Below are 17253 nucleotides of genomic sequence, written 5' to 3' on the forward strand. Positions count from 1 at the left end.
AGCAAAAATAAACGAGAACCTTCTGCAAGTCTGCGTGCGGCATTATCCCCCCCTTTAAAAGCGCATCGTCCCGGTGCAGCACAAACCGAAAACAAAGCAAACAGAAATAACGGTAAACTAAACAGTCATTTCGAACACATAAGGTCCACAGTCCTATCGAGCGTAGTACGGCTTCATGCGCACGACGTGGACGACTTCTGGTCGTGGAGGGCGCCGTGATGAAGTCCGTGTTCCATCGGGCATCACCTCGTAGTTCAGATCCCCGAGTCGACGAAGCACTTTGTAGGGTCCAAAGTAGCGCTTCAGTAGTTTCTCGCTGAGACCACGGTGGCGGATCGGTGTCCACACCCACACCCGGTCTCCGGGTTAAAAGTGGACGTCCCGGCGAAGAAGGTTATACCGGCGTGCGTCGACTCGCTGTTGCTCTTGAATCTTGATTCTTGCCAGTTGGCGAGCTTCCTCCGCGCGTTGAGAGATCAGTTGACCGTCGTCGTTGCCATCATCGGTTGGCACGTGAGGCAGCATGGCGTCCAGCATCGTGGTAACCGTCCGGCCGTGTACCAGTTGGAACGGCGTCATTCCTGTGGTTTCTTGTACCGCTGTGTTGTACGCAAATGTAACGTACGGCAACACCTCGTCCCACGTCTTGTGCTCCACGTCGACGTACATGGAGACCATGTCGGCGATGGTCTTGTCCAGCCGCTCTGTTAGCCCGTTGGTCTGCGGGTGATAAGCGGTGGTCCGTCGATGGCTGGTGTGACTGAGCCGAAGTACCTCCTGAGTCAGCTGTGCCAGGAAAGATGACCCTCGATCTGTGATCAGCACTTCAGGTGCGCCGTGTCGAAGGAGAATGGACTCGACGAAAAACTTGGCGACTTCCACCGCTGCTCCCGATGGAAGGGCTTTCGTCTCGGCGTATCGTGTAAGATAATCGGTCGCGACAATAATCCACCGGTTTCCTTGCGTCGATGTTGGAAACGGCCCAAGAAAATCCATTCCGACCTGCTGGAAGGGCGTGGTCGGGGCAGATATCGGATGCAGGAGTCCTGCTGGCTTGGTCGGAGGCTTTTTACGTCGTTGTCACTCATGGCACGACCGTGTGTAAAGATGGACGGTTTTCGGGAGTCTCGGCCAGTAGTACTTGTCACGAATCCGGGAGAATGTCCCGCTGTAGCCAAGGTGTCCAGCCGTCGGGTCGTCATGGCATGCTTGAAAGATTTCTTCTCGCAGGCTGGCTAGAACAACCGGCAGCCAGGCAGGGTTACTCGTTCCGAAGTTCTCCGTGAAGAGTACGCCTCGCCGCAGAATGAAGCTTGACAAGTCTCGGGCCAGGACTCGCGGAACTAAACTTCCTTGACCTTCGAGGTGTTCGATCACGGCGCGAAGTTCCGGGTCGTCTCGTTGAAGTGCTCCCATGTCGGCATCTGTCACTGCGCCGAGGAAACGGGCGTCATCGTCGTCATCAGTGCTTTCGGGAGGAGATTCGACTGGGGCCCTAGACAAACAGTCGGCGTCGTTATGCTTGCGGCCAGACTTATGCACAATGGTAACGTCGAATTCTTGCAGTCGCAGACTCCAGCGAGCGAGGCGTCCTGACGGGTCCTTGAGGTTGGCGAGCCAACAGAGATCGTGGTGGTCCGTGACAGCGCGAAACGGGATCCCGTACAGGTACGGGCGGAACTTGATTAACGCCCAGATGACTGCGAAACATTCCTTGTCGGTCGTCGAGTAATTTTTCTCTGCCTTGGACAGTGCCCGGCTTGCCTAAGCGATCACCCTCTCTGCTCCGTCTTGTCGTTGGATGAGTACCGCGCCGAGCCCGGCGTTGCTGGCGTCCGTGTGAACTTCCGTTTCCGCTGATGGATCGAAGTGTCCGAGGATGGGGGGCAACTGGAGTTTTTCCTTCAGTTCGTTGAACGCTTGTTCTTGTTCCTCCCCCCAATGGAAGTTCACGCCGTCCTTGGTCAGATGCGTGAGCGGTGCCGAAATCTTGGCAAAATCGCGAACGAAACATCTGTAAGCGCACAGCCCAAGAAATCTTGTTATGGCTTTCTTGTCTGATGGCTTCGGAAATTCGGCAACAGCGGATGTCTTGGCAGGATCAGGGCTTACACCCTGAGCACTCACGACATGGCCCAGGATTTTGAGCTCGCCGTAAGCGAACCGACATTTTGACGGCTTTAGTGTCAGTCCAGCGTTCTGGATAGCCTGTAGCACGGCTCGCAAACGTCTCAGGTGCTCGTCGAAGTCGCTTGCGAATACCACGACGTCGTCGAGATAGACGAGGCAGCTTTGCCATTTCAAGTCAGAAAGAATGGTGTCCATTACGCGCTGGAACGTCGCCGGTGCTGTGCATAGTCCGAACGGCATCACTTTAAATTCGTACAGTCCGTCCGGCGTGACGAAGGCAGTCTTCTAACGATCCCGTTCGTCGACCTCGATCTGCCAGTACCCACTCTTCAGGTCTATCGACGAAAAGTATCGGGCATGGCGCAGCCGGTCCAGAGTGTCGTCGATGCGTGGCAGCGGGTAGACGTCCTTTTTCGTTACGGCGTTTAGTTGGCGATAGTCCACGCAGAACCGAAGAGTCCCGTCTTTCTTTTTCACCAGGACTACCGGTGAAGCCCACGGACTGCTTGAGGGCTGGACAATGTCGTCATCGAGCATTTCTTGGACTTGCTTCTGGATGACTTCTCTTTCTTTGAAAGAGACATGGTACGGCGACCGATGGACAGGAAGCGCGTTGTCTTCAGTGACAATTCGGTGTTTCGCAACGGTCGTTTGGCGCACCTTTGACGACGTGGAGAAGCACTCATTGAACTCGGCAAGAAGGTCACTGAGTTGTCGTCGTTGTGGGGTAGGCAGGGTTGGGTCGATGTCAAACTGCGAAGGCGGCGTTGTCTTGGGTGGCCACGAAGAGAGGTCTTCTGATATTCCGGCGATTGCGGCTGAGTCCGGGAGTTCCTCGGCGTGACCCACGGCGGTGCCTTTCGTAAGGTGCTGGGTCTCCTGTCGGAAGTTCGTTACGAGTGCGACAGTGTGTCCGTGTTGGAGCTCCGCGACGCCTCTTGCGATGCCGATCCCTCTTCCTAGAAGCAACTGAAGGCTTCCTTCGAGCAAAACGTCACCGCAGAAAGTCTCATCGACCCCGACGGTTACGAAAACACTTGAGCGCGGCGGTAGGTTCACGTGGTTCGCGAGGACTCGTACCGCAGATGACGTCGCTTTGGGGTCCTCCTGTGGTGGAGCAGGTTTTCGAAGCGTCAGCCGGTTCGCTCCGAGGTCGATGACGGCGCCATACTCGCAGAGAAAGTCCATTCCCAGGATTGCGTCCCTCGAACAGTCTTGCAGAACGATGAACTTGACAGGGCACGTCTCACCGTGGATCTTGACGCGAGCAGTGCATCTCCCAACCGGTGTGATGAGGTGCCCTCCGGCGGTTCGTATTTGAGGTCCCTTCCACGGCGTCGTGACTTTTCGAAGGCGGCGGGAGAGCCTCCCACTCAAGACTGAGTAGTCTGCTCCGGTGTCCACGAGCGCTGATGCGTCGTGGCCGTCGATGACGACGTTTAGGTTATTGGACACCGTTGCAGGGGCGTCGTTTCGGTCTCTGGTAGCGTTGGAGTGGGGGCCCTCCGACGTTCGTGGAGGATCTTGGCGTCGGTCGTCTTCGGCAACTCCACCTCCAGGGGTTGCCGCGCCTAGTTTCCCCAGCGAGGGGCGAGGGGTGACAGGCTTTCACGTCGGGGTCGGTGCATCGGCGAAGCTGGACGTCGTGGCGACGGCGATCGGAACTCTCGGCGGGACGCAGGCTCGGGAGACTGAGGTCGACGCAGGTACTCATCGATCTCCCGAGGTCGTTCACCATACCGGGGGCGCGGGTCGTTTGGGTGGAATCCGCGCAGCCCGAGTCGTCGGTATGGCCATCGGCGGTACACATGGTCGGCTTCCCCGCAGTGGTAGCAGAGCGGGCGTCGGTCGGCCGTTCGCCACACGTCTGTCTTCCTCGACGAGGGTTGCTCCGGGCGGACGTCCTGGACCTGTCCTTCCTGGCGTCGAGGATACTGTGGCATCGGAGGGTCTCGTCGGGGTGGCGCCGTGGCCTGGCGGTTAGCTTGCGGCGGTCGTCGGGCCATGGTGGCGTAGCTCAAAGTCGGCTCCTCTGGCGTCGTCGTGTTGATCGGAACCTCAGGTTGGAAGGCCTTGTGAACTTCCTCTCGCACGACCTCGGCGAGCGACAGGGAGGACGGGCGATCCGTAGCGGGGAGCATCTTGCGGATTTCTTCCCGGACGACTTCACAGATGATGTCACGGATGCCTGGGAGGTCGGTACCAAGGTGGTATCCGGATGTAGCCACAGTAGTCACGCCAGGGTGTCGCTCGTAGTGTCTGGCGCGTGCTAGTAGGGCACGCTCCATATTCGTCGCCTGCGTGACGAACCCGTCGACTGTTGTCGGGAGATTCCGGATGAAACCGCCAAAAATCTCGCTTTTCACACCCCTCATCAGGTGGTGCAGCTTCTTCTCCTCGGTAGCCTGGGGATCGGCGAGGGCGCTCAGGCGGAGAACATCCTCGACGAAGCTGGTGATGCTTTCATTTAGGCCTTTGGTTCTTGTTCGCAGAAGATCTTCGGCCCTCTCACGTCGGTGTTGGCAGGCAAACGTCTTCTTCAGTTCTTCCTTGCACAGCTCCCACGACGTCAAAGAAGCCTCGTGGTTTTCCAGCCAGTGCCTCGCAGTTCCTTCCAGCAAAAGGAAACGTTCTGCAAGCAGTGATCAGCTGATCACGCGTTATGGCGGGCCACACGTTCATAATGTTGCAGCCAGTCCTCGATGTCCTCGTGGGCGTCTCCGTGGAAAGGCGTCGGAGTTTTGAGTGCAACGGGCAGGTATACGACGGCAGAAGCGGCTGGGGTGTGCGCCTCGTTGGCCATCGTTGTCTTCTTCGGCTTGGGCTTGTCCAGCAGCAAACCGTAATCAGCATCCTCTCCCTTGGTGTGGCGGCTGGTTCCAATTTCAGGTTCCGCGTAGAGTGGTCTTCTCACCGGGCTTGGAATCGGACTGGCACTGCGGGCTCTTGGGGGGGAACGCTGCACGGGCATGCGGTACCCCGCACCTCCACCAAAATGTCACGAATGACAATTGATGAGGCGTTGATAACTGAAGAAAACTAAACGTTTAATGGGGCGAACTTGTCCCCAAAATAAAGAGAACACAAAAAAGAACAGAGCGTCACGGGCGTCGAAGTCGGCGTAACAGCAGCGTCGAGCGCTAGGGCGAGACTGACTCAACAAGGTCGCGGGCGGCCTCTTATCTAGAGTGAGTCACTATCTCGAAGATTCGGCGGGGAAGGTTGGAGCGTAGCGCGCTCGGGGCGAGAATGAACACGCACTTTCTAGAACAACAAAAGCGGCGATAAGCGATAGAAGTTATGTTCGCAGCAAGAATAAACGAGAACCTTCTGCAAGTCCGCGCGCGGCAATATCTATCAGTCGACAGGCCCCAGAAAAGAGCAGCGTTAGAAAACGATTCTTCTTTGTTGCCTGCACGCGGGCATGTACGGGCGGACAGCGCCGTATATACAGAAAGTTTGGCCATTCATTGGGAAGTATAAGAGGCAAATGAGGAGACACCATTGGCCGAAAGCTGACTAAACGTGTTCCAGGGCGTCTTCACAAATTCGTATGTTGCCAACCAGAAGCCGGAAATATTTTCCTGGTGGTGGTCACGAGAAACGAAAATAATAAGCGCGTCGGAGTAACTCTCTGTGACTGAAAGTATGGTGCACGTTTCACGGCCATCAACAACCATAGTAGAGGAGCGCGACTAACAGAACGATCGACATAATCCGTACGCCAGGCGCCGAGGGTCGGGAATCTGCCGCTCGAGCGGTCATACTCTGTCTGAGCAAAACAGAGTTCGAGCGGCGCATTCGTTTCTTATATTTTTTTGCATGATCATAGTTGAAATATCACATGCACCTTCTTTTCAACAAGGAAGAGTTCCTACATTTAACCCTTATGCTCTTATTAAAACTGTTTCTCGCTACCACCGCAAGGGGATTCTTTTAGGCCTCTGCTTGCCCAAGAGAGCATGCCATCCACTCTATCTGCGTCCGGTGCACGCCCTGGATCCTGCCCGCTCCTCCCATTAACCAAACTCTCTTTATACACGGCTCTGCGGCGGCATAGCGTTTCTAGCGCCACTAGCGGCACAACGCGCCCACGGGCAACGGAGAGGGGCCGTTTTCGAACGATGCTCTTTATGTGCAAAAGTTTGCGCAAACTTCATGTTCGCTCTAACAACCTCAAAAGAATACCGCAGTCAATGTGCACCCAAAGTTCCACTGGTTACACCACTTCTAATCAAAGGGTGGGCTGATAGTGTAGCCAGCGTCACCGAGCAAGGCGCCAGTCATTCTTGCCAGCTTGTCGACTGACTTTAGTTTAATAACGTTGGTCGCATCTTCCTTAATTATAAAACACAAACAGCGATTGTCTCAATTACATCAACAGACGAAACACAACTTCTTCCGAGATATTAGACGTATTATATAAGCTTTCCAGTATAGACAGCGGAAGGCAGCACTATTAACCGACAGCTTAGAGTACGGCTGTTTATCGTTTACTGCAAATATATGAAATTTCTTGAAAGCTTTGTACAAATGTCGGCTACTACGCTAAGCCTACTTTCTCGATAATTTACGTGGAGATAATTCACTCGCTCTGACTTACCAAGGCAGTCTAACGAACAGCGTTTGTGGAGACGTGACGTGTGAAACGTCATACTTGGTGATGAAACAGCGTTTGCCTTTTGTATAGAGGGCACTGGAAGTTAATTACTGTGTGACTTTCCTCAAACTGCGGCGAGGCTCGTCTCCGACTGGCGTGTTTTCCGAGTTATCAAACGTGGACCGTCGATTTTCCCCTGACGACGTCGTTCAAGTGTCAAGCTTTTGACTGTTGCGAACCTGGCGCTGGCACACCGGAGGAGGTGGACACGGCAGGCGCTTGTTCTGCTGTTGCTTACTCTCAGCTCGACAGCGAATGGAAGCTTTTGCGGCAGCGAGTTTGGACGCCGCGACGACAGCGACATTGGTGTTTGTTGGTCTTCTAGATTTCACTGGTTAAATACGCCAGTCCTGAACAGGCGTTCCAAGCACCATTCTCGAAACAGTCTCTCCGAGCGTCACTCACCGCAACAACAGCGTCCAGAAAGCGCCTCGCCTGGCGCGTCTCTGTCTGGTTGTAGAAGAGGAAGTGTTCCACTCCGAGCAGCAGGTAGTAGGCCACGAACTCGGCGAGTTTCAGGTCACTCACGGTGCCTGTCCTGGACAGGACGCAGGCGGCTATGCTTCCATCTCCGTCACCGTTGCCGCCGTTAGAGCGTTCCTTCCACGCGTGCGTCACCGGCAGCCAATGGACGCGGACGGTGTCGACGAGCCGGAGGCCCACTTCGTCGGCCTCGAGCTGCGGGTCGCCCGAGCACAGCACGTAGCCCGGGTCCAGGACATTGCCCGTCCACCAGAGAGGCTCCGTTCGAGCGGCCACCACCTGCACGTGCCGAAGGACGCCGGTTATCTCTCATAGAGACTACTGCAAGCAAGGCCGCTGGCCGCCGCCATGTCTCTGCTCGTGAGGACAAGTCCCTGCAATTTCAAGCCTGCCAAAGCCATTTTCACGCGCGAACTGCACGTGCTTGCACTTATGGGGGCACCAGTCGGGGCGCCATGCTTGCAATTGTCTTACCACCGTAAAAGTGACGAAGAGCAAACGCTACGACTTTTTCGGGAATATCATTGTGACAGAGGCGAAGTACGTTTCAACCTTTATTAAACGTACAGATACAAGAGCATACCCCAAGGTGTTGTGTTAGAGGAGAAAAAAAACTTAACCGAACCTTCTTTTGTGTTTCCTAGACGGGGCGTTTTTTTTTTCTCCCTTTAGAAGATTTGCCCGTCACTTAAAATGCGTATAAAAACTACTTTTCTCTCTTTCTTCCTGCCTGTGACTTGGGCAGCCCTGCACGCAGATGGATTAAGAAAATACCTCTCAATCTAGTAGAATCGCGTATAAGACTGTTCTAATAGGGTGAGAGGAGAGAGGCAAAGGAAATGGGCCTCCATGTTTGGGCAGTTCCGGCGGTAGTGCAAACCGGAACTGCTCAAACGATGAGAACGACGGATGCCCTTTCAGTCTTCTACTCAGCCATTGGTTGAATCGCCGGTGGAGGACTGCCGGTTTGTCGTCTGTTATCGGTATCTGGCGCATGCCATTCTTCTCTTTTAGCCCTACGATTCTGTTGCAATCGCGGGTGTATGTAGATAGCGCTGCAATCGAACAAGATGGCGCTTAGAGAGAGCATTTAATAAAATTATCTGTAACACAATACAAAAAAACAAAAAAAAAATAAACTGCCGAAACTGTTATTAGATGGATGTGGCGTATCTGTTACCTTCCGGACAAGGTGGAAAATGACAGACGCGTCAAGGGGTGTATTTCTATCCTTGTTAATGTGGTGACCACGCGCGCTGCTGAGAAGGGCCAAACTACAATCCGGCTTCTTGACTGGGAGCACAGCAATGTTAAAGAAACCGATACCAAAGTCAGGATACTAGTAATGCATAGTTATTGCTGAAGTGTAGAGAACTTCCAGTGTTCTCGCCTTCCGGGGATTCGTGTGTTCTATTTCAGTTTTATGGATACCCGGTGTTTGTGTGACCATGTGAAAATCGCCGGATGCACATAGTAAGATATGGTTAAATAAAAATATGTGCTCCTTATTAAAAAAAAAACTGGTTTCTATATCATTAGTGGGATCTAAAGTAACTATATCTTCGGAAAGTATGGTTTCCGTTTGATTCATAGAATGAACAGTCTTTCCTTGATAGTTCCATTTTAGGCGAGGCGATCGAACGTCGCGGTGTCAAGTTGCTTGCTAAAGATATTTCTTGTATACCGAGATTTCGTTATCCACACACCGGCGAAACAATCACACATCTTTGTACTGCTACCGTATGCGGCGTCGGGGCTTGGCGGCGTTGAAAAACAATTTCTTTTTCTCGAAATACTCAAGAATAACAGCATAATTGCAACATATCTGTGGAGATACGTCTAGTAGACCATTTGCTATATTACCCAAGCATCAAGGATAATGCAGGAATTGGTGTTCCACGTGCCACACGCGCACGCCTTCCTTGTATAAAAGAATGGAAGTAAATAACCAAAATAAAGCGTTTACGAACGCGCGTGCAAGATGCCATTTGTTTTAGGTATTTGCTTTAGAAAAATTACTACTGCTGAGGCCAGCACGTGCGGCGCGTGGAACACTAATCCCGGCATTCTCCTTGATGCTTGGGTAATATAGCAATAGCTCTATTGATAAGTTCATGGCATACACAGTGTTAAAGACGCTCATTTTGGCGAGGAATGCTTTCAATTAGAACCTTTTGGTGCTTACAAACATGAACCACTGCTTGCGTCCCAAGCGACTTCCGGCTGCTCTTTCTTTGCAAGCCTGTGGACCTTGTTTATGTTACCAGTGCTGGAAAGCATAAATGCTACACATAGGGCGAAGTTGGAGATTTAACGAGGGTCTTAGTATGTACGATTTAGCGTCTAGGAAGAGACAAGTTGGTTTACAAGAATATTTGAAAAATTTAAATAGATATCGTGCTTCTTGGTTCTTTTGGCGTTCGTCTATAGAATTGGTGGTTAGATGTTTCATCAGCGTTTCAAACTGCGGTGTTAAGGCGGGCTTTGTTCACTCTTTTCATGAACCGGAAGTTAGCTGGGACGTCAAAGGCTAGAACACCGCCTGGCGGCGTTTGCAAAAAAAAAAGGGTCTGTGCGGTGAAGCCTATGTGATCCTGGTGCGGTATGCTGGTATCTGTTTGTGTCCGTCTACCAGGCAGCGAAGGCAGGGACTCAGCGACATTAGTGGGATCTTATCCGCTTTCATGAATGGAAAAGGGGTAACGTCAAAGCATCGATCAACTTTGATGGTGTTGCTTTTGAGCATTGTACACACACTACCAAATTTGATCCTCGTAACTCATAGCATAGGTCAACAGGATTACGGCTATTGAGGGATTTACTTCCCGACATTCCTGGTCGGGAAGTCACGGGCTGAAACTGGAAGTGGTGCCACCGAAACAGACTGCCGCCAATACATGACTTGCGCTGACTTTACATCAGCTGCAATAGACCGATCTCACCAAGCGTTCCACGCATGCGTGACGCCGCCATAACTGTAGTTCGTAGGAGGCAGACGCCAGTTCACGAGACAGCTCATGCCGCCTCGTGCTCTGCTCGCGCAGACCTCCAGCAGGGTTGTCGGGCGTGCAGAAAGACTACAGCTCCCACGATGCATGTCGGCAGCGGTGGCGTACTCAAACTAGCTGATGATATCGGTCTATTGTGGTGGTCTTGCTGCTGAGCTCGTAGCTTCTGCAGTATTAATTTCGCCCCATCAAACTTGTTGTTCTCGTCAGGAAAAAGTAGAAAAGCTCGTCGTTCAGAGCCCCTTTCCAAAACAAACTCCCACGTATCGTCAACCTCGATGAACAGTTCTGACGGCGTCGAACACTCATCGCGGAAGCCTTGTGTAAACTTGCCGTCAGCACAGGTATCAGGATAAAATGTTCCTGAACATAATAATTTAGAAGAAAATAGTCCAGTTCAAAACTGATCTAGGTCAAAATGGCCCCGTAAATGGTACTATTTGAAATTTGCGACAGTGATCTTTGGGTTTAGTCGATTTATTGTACTTGATAAAATTGGAACACACATAAAGCGCGTTTAGAAAATACATTTGCAATAATATTTCCGCCATTTCTAAGTGCATTTATTATCTTTTGAAACATACATCAAACCATTAGTTGGGACACATGCACAAGTAAACGTGTTTCAAATATAGAGAAGTAGTGATCTAGTGTAACTATATTACTCATAACAGCACGAGCCTTTCACCATTTTGGCTGTTTCTCGTGATAAACTTCTAAAATAACTTAGTGCGTACAAAAACATTCTACGAAATATTAGTACCGCTCAGTTTCACTTATGAATTTTTAGGTTAGGTTGTGTTGTAATAAAAACAGCGGAGGAAGTGGATGCACTTAGGTTAATCTCTTTGACCATTTGACTGAAGCCTAGTCCACTGTCCCTTGGAAACCCGCCAAACGTTTTGTGGATTGCTGTTCGTCTGCCCACTATCACCTCCGTGATTTCAATTTGTATTTGTTTATTCATGTGACAATGGAGCCATGCGTATAATTTGCTGATCACTCAGGTCGCCTAAATTAACTTCAGGATTCAAGAATATATCGCTCGGTATTAAACTCACTAGTAACATGGAGCCGACAGTTAGGAGGACTCTGTAAGACTTTTTTATACCTACGATTGAAGATATATTGATCATGTTTTGAATTATTCTTCTGAGTAGGAATTAACACGAAGCATTATTGATAATTTAGTCTATCAAAATATTTACTTGAGATAATTTTGTGAGGGTTGCAGTTTGAAAAAAGTTTGTCCAGGGCCATTTTAAATGGGACCATATTGACGGGGACCATTTTTTCAGCAAGTGCATCGTCCGGGATCATTTTGTTCTAAACCTGGCAGCACACGTTCGGTATCAATGAATTCAACAATGGCCAGCGGTAAACGGAAACTATTGATTGCAGCGTGCACATGCAGCGTCGCCCATCGTACCACATGCTTCCAACGACACCAGAGCCCACCTGGACGTGCGAGTAGTTGGTGTAGGCCAACGTGCAGAGCAGTCTTCCCCTCAGGGCCCCTCCCGAGGCAAGCATGGCCACCACCCTAACGCCGTGCACGGGGCCCCTGCGCTCGGCCCAGGCCGAGTAGATGTGCAGTCTGGACGGTGCCAAGGTCACCCAGGTGTCCTTGGACCAGTCCCGCCGGCAGTAGAACCAGAGGTGCCAGAGCAGCGCCAGCAGAGCCAGGGCCACGACGAGGGCGAGCAGGCGTTTCCGGCTCCAGCGAAGGCGTCCGGCACACGTCAGGTGGTCGTCGAGTTTGCGCAGGCAGCGTCTTCGGCAGTGCGGTTTGAGGAGGTAGCCGTCTCCGGCGTGCCGGGCCATGGTTCACGGGTGTCTTCTCAGTTTGCTGCGGTGGCAGAGGAACAAGCAACAACAGACGTCGTTCGCTGACGCGCCACGTAGGCCTTGTTATCAGATTGTTCGCAAACTTCGCGATTTATGGATAGGACGCACTGTCGCCTATCAAAATGGCTGCCGTCTGTATAATCATCGTAAAACAGTAGTATGAGGCCGGGTCTGCTATGCATAAGCAACTCTTTTTTTATTTAAATACGGGCACTATTATAGTTTTCGCCTTCTACTTTTCTCGCCAGTCGGGTGTAAGCAAGCATCTTTATATTATAGTCAATCATCCAGAAAATAAAGTCAGTGACAGGTTGAGAGTGCAGAACGAGCGCCTCACGCAAATCCCTTCGTTTTCACCCTTTAGCAGAGGGGACGCCGGAAAGGAAGCTCCTCGGTCCTCGCCTCCTCTCCAGCTTTCAATTATTTTGAAGTGGATAGAATGGAGGACTTTGAGCGAGTAGCCTGTCCGTCACGCCTTACGTGACACCGCCTGGTAGGGAGCGCGATGAACACACCGAGGTGGCGCCATCGCTGAAAGCCGCGAATTTGGAGGGCTGTCCACACAGATACGCCAGACGCGGCACACCCAATGTTGAAAGCATATTTGGCGTCCGGATATAACGTTTCAGATGCCGTTTATACCGCGAGATTCTGTCCTAATAATATCAGATGTGTTTTAGTCTTTCTGTTTGGCATTTGTTTGTTGACTTCGCATAACGTTGTACTACAAATATGGCCCTTAAAAGTGCGCGGCCTTTTATGTTTACCCTTCTTGCTTAGTTCAATTGTCCTTCGGAGTATTTATCGGCGAACGCCGCAACCTCATTGACTGCTGAGCGATAATCAATTGCTCGGGACTCGACACGTCCTGCGTTAATAGCTGTTGGTGGATATAAAGAACAAAACCAGAAGAAAACCAGGAAAACATTGCGACTATACCATGGTTTAGAAGAACTATAAAGCTAAAGCTAGAAATATTTCTTTCACTGTCACACGCCTCCTTTCCCCACGCCCACTGGCCAGTTACACTGGCCAGTGGGCGTGGGGAAAGGAGGACCTCACACTCTGAATACAAATGAAAGGTAAGGCTGGTGGTCAACATTCGTCCTGCCCCTCGTACATACGGTATATTATCCTTAGCAAAGACTACCGAACATCTGCTGAAAAGAACGTAGCTATTGATACCGAGCATACCGGTGAAACTCAGATGTCGACTTGGTGCTTGTCCTCTAAATTCCGTCGTCTTCTTCCTCGTTGGTCTCGTTCTTTCCGCATGTTCCAATAGACCGATCTAGAGTGCCCAAGACGTCTCGTGTTCAGTACGCGCAGCGCTCCAGCGTAGGTGTGGCACGTGCAGAGAGACTAAAGTTCCCTCGACGCATTGCGGTAGCGGTGGCCTACCAAAACTGGCTGGTGAGATCGGTTTATTATTTGTCCTCAACTCCTTCCCCTGCAGTGGCAATTAAAAAAAAAAAAAAACGGAAAAAAGAAAGAAAAAAGAAATGACTGTGTTGTTATAATAAAGACTTGTGTGGGTGATTGTGTTAGTTTAAACTCAGTTGAGGATTGTTATTAGTGGAAAATATAAAAGGGGCCGGTAGCAACTGAGTTTCACATGCAGCGATTTGATTTCTGCCGTCGCGGCGCTCTGGCCAGCCGCAGCGGCCGAGAGGCACGGTTCCACCAGGTTGGAATTTTTTCGTCGCGGCAGAGAGGCAGCTTCCGCGCTGGTCACTCACAGTTCGGCGGGAAATCACGTGACAGGAGGCAAAACATTGCGGGAAAGCTGGCACATAGGACGGCGGCGTTTTTACGTTCTGGAAGCGGACGACAAGCAGAGAAAGTACGCAAGCGACTGGTTTGCGGTTCCTTTTTTTGGGCGTGTCGAGCCTCTTTGCTTCAGCAGTCGCGTCGGAACTGTTCAGGGGATCATGGAGGAGGAGGATTGCTGTCCCCTTCCTCGGAATTTTGTTTCTCAATGAATTACGCGGCTCTTCTTTTTTACTTTCCTCGTAGGAATACTAATTGTAGCGAGCGCAAAAGACGCTAATCGGGAACGGCTTGTGCGAGCGCTAGTGAGAAAAACAAAAGAAGACAACAACTGAGCGACATTGACGTATCTTTTCCAACACAGATCGTCACACCAAGTAAGACAAAATGTATCACGCCCAGTTCAATGAACTGCTTATCAGTGAAGTGTCGAAGCATCGGGTTCTTTGGGACGCGCAGCTCAAAGAATTTAGGAACAATGGGACCAAAGGTACTCTTTCAATCTCCGTAGACGGCCATACTCCGGATCATGAGCGCGTGCCAGACTTGTGCCTATCTCAAATACTCTACTCAAGATACTGTATTTCAAATGCTTTTTGAAGTATCTTGGTATCTTACAAATACTTTTGATCGTGAGTGTCTGATACTGTATTTTAATTACAATTCTGAGTATCTTGTACTCATTATCGCAAATATATTTTTGAAATTCCGCCATTTTACGAATATTTCGGTATGAAGTGGCATGGGCGTGGCACGAGCAAACGTGAACATTCTTTCGAGCAACCAAATCCTGTTGCTAGCTCCGATTTGCTACGTTGACTTTGGTGGAGCTCGTCAAAACATCGCTTTTTTGCCGATTGTAACTCATATTTCAGCCCAAAGTTCGTACAATGAAGGTTTTCTCCTTGCCTTCCGAAAGGCGCCTTTTGTTTCCATAGAGATTCACCCCAAAAAGTCCTCAAAGAAAATGTGTGATTTTACGGAAGTAAAGATGCCACCCTGAGGCGCGACGCAGACCGGGAAAGGACCCACGACAACAATGCAGACTTGGGTGTCAAGGAAACAACATATAGAAGAAAATGAAAAGTGAACAAACACACACACAAAATAAATTGTTTTGCTTTTTGTATATTTGACCCCGCTAGGGCAAAACGTCGAGGTTTTTTTTTTATTTTCTTTTGTCGTCAGTCCGTCACCTATTTCTCTCGCGAACACTGTCTATAAGCGAACATTGATAAGCAAGGAACACAGGAAACGTACTACGAGCTGCATGACCTCTCAAAATACCAACAAAATGTCTCCCACAGTTGAGTGACTTTCTGAACGCAACCTAGTTGAAGAAGGTGCGACCACTGCCGTGGCTATTATGTGGGTTCTCTTTTTTATCCATTCACTCGTGTCCGCATCCCAAGTTAGTTTATAGTGAACTCCCCATATAGGAAATATGGGTTGTAGTTAAACGATGCGTCTAAGGTACGTCGCAGGACAGGATATTCAGCGATGTCACTATTGGCGAGGCGCCCTGACCCATTTGTCACCCCAGACCTCGGTGTTTACCCAACACAAGGCCTGTGCACATGCCCACAGGCCTTGTGGGCATGTTGATGTCCTCTTTGTAATAGAGCGCGAGGCACAGTGTAATGTAAAAATACCAAGAATTAGTGAAGTGACGTTAAGTGCCGGATCCCTCCCAAAAGCAGTCGTCAGAGGATGTGAGCTAGACCTACTTGGGCTTTTGTGCTGAGCTGGGCACTGTGCATGCTGCATTGTTCATGCAGGTCGGAGTGGTAACAAAAGATCCCCTTCTCCCCCTCATCGCAGAACACGAACTCCAGCCGAACGCTGACGCCGCGTTCGGTTAAATCAGCCGAGCGCTGAGTCATTGTATTTGTTGCCCCCATCTATGTAGTTCTAAAGTTAATCGCTTGGGGTGCCACGGTCTGATCGTCTCCCCAATAGCTAAAGCGACTTTTTTCCTTTCCCAGAATTGTTTTGTAACATGTATCAGCGATATTGCCACGGGTGGCCGAATGATTACCGAACGTATGCGAACGGATGGCCGAATGATTACTGCGCTTGGCTCTCGCGCCGAGGCTCCGGGTTCGATTCCAGGGAGCGGACTCTTAGTTTATTTATTCTTTCAACTTGACATTCTGGTAAGTTCGAGAACCTTGTCGTTTGATGGAGTTACGAATGTTCTACGCCCCGAAATTTCTACGCCGAATGTTCCAGAAACCCACGTGGGTACAAAAGGTGCTCCAAGTGGCGATTCGGAGTCAGTCTCGCCCCAGCGCTCAATCCTGCTAATTCGCCGACATAGACGCGTGTGACGCTAGCCTTTCTCTATTTTGTTTTGGGGTCAAGTTCGCCCCATTAAACGTTTAGTGTTTTCAGTTATTGGCCGCCTCATCATTTGTCATTCGTGACAATATCCTGCTCCTTATAGTTTGACTACTTAAAATAGCATTACAATACTTTTTTCCCCGTTTTGTGTTGTTGCGTGCTAATAAACCACTCTGGCAACCCAGAGTATTTAGCAAATTAAATACTTTTATCGAGTATTTTGTCCTACACTGGAACATAACCCCCTTTCGGAAATACCAACTACTCCAACGCGCTCCAAGAGGTTCGGGTCGACCATATCAGTTGAAGTCTTTATATCGGAGGAAGGCGCTGCCCGTGACGCTGCCGATGATGATCCGAGGTTTCAACCTCCGCGACAACGAAGTCAAACAAAAAACATGAGCAAATAATACCAAGGTTTATATAGTAGTTCAAACGCTTTTGCTGTTTTATTAAGGTGACATTAAAGGGGAAACCGAACACTAAGGCATTAGATTTATTGTTAGAAGCCGCTGTAACCGACTGTGCGCATCTGCTTGATGCAAGCAACATTGACCATCGCAACAGCAGAAAACGCTCATGTGAAATGAAACCTCGCGATCCGTGCCGCCGCGCCGCTAGCGGCAGCGATTTTGGCCGCAGAATCTCTGCATGTGAAACCCGCTTGAGTGTGACGCCGTTGCTTCAACCAAACCGTTGCTAAGGGCGCTGCTATGGACGAATATATGGGATTGAATTTCGCCCAGAAGAAATGATCGTTCCAAATTCAAACGATAAAATAAAACGTCTAAAAGAAAACACAAATATATGAAGCCTCGATCTTACAGTTACCGTGACAGAAGTTTGCCGAGGTTCGACTGTTTCTGAAATATTTCCGACCGAAACTTTTGGTCTTCGAGACATCTCGAGATGCCTGCAGCAGACGACGAACGTATGCAGAATGACAGAAGTATTTCGTCTGCAACAGTTTGAATCACCTGCATAATTATATGTCATTTATATTATATTTAT

This window comes from Ixodes scapularis, unplaced genomic scaffold (genome assembly GCF_016920785.2).
Source record: "Ixodes scapularis isolate PalLabHiFi unplaced genomic scaffold, ASM1692078v2 PGA_scaffold5__190_contigs__length_132052651, whole genome shotgun sequence".
In the NCBI taxonomy this organism is placed as follows: Eukaryota; Metazoa; Arthropoda; class Arachnida; order Ixodida; family Ixodidae; genus Ixodes; species Ixodes scapularis.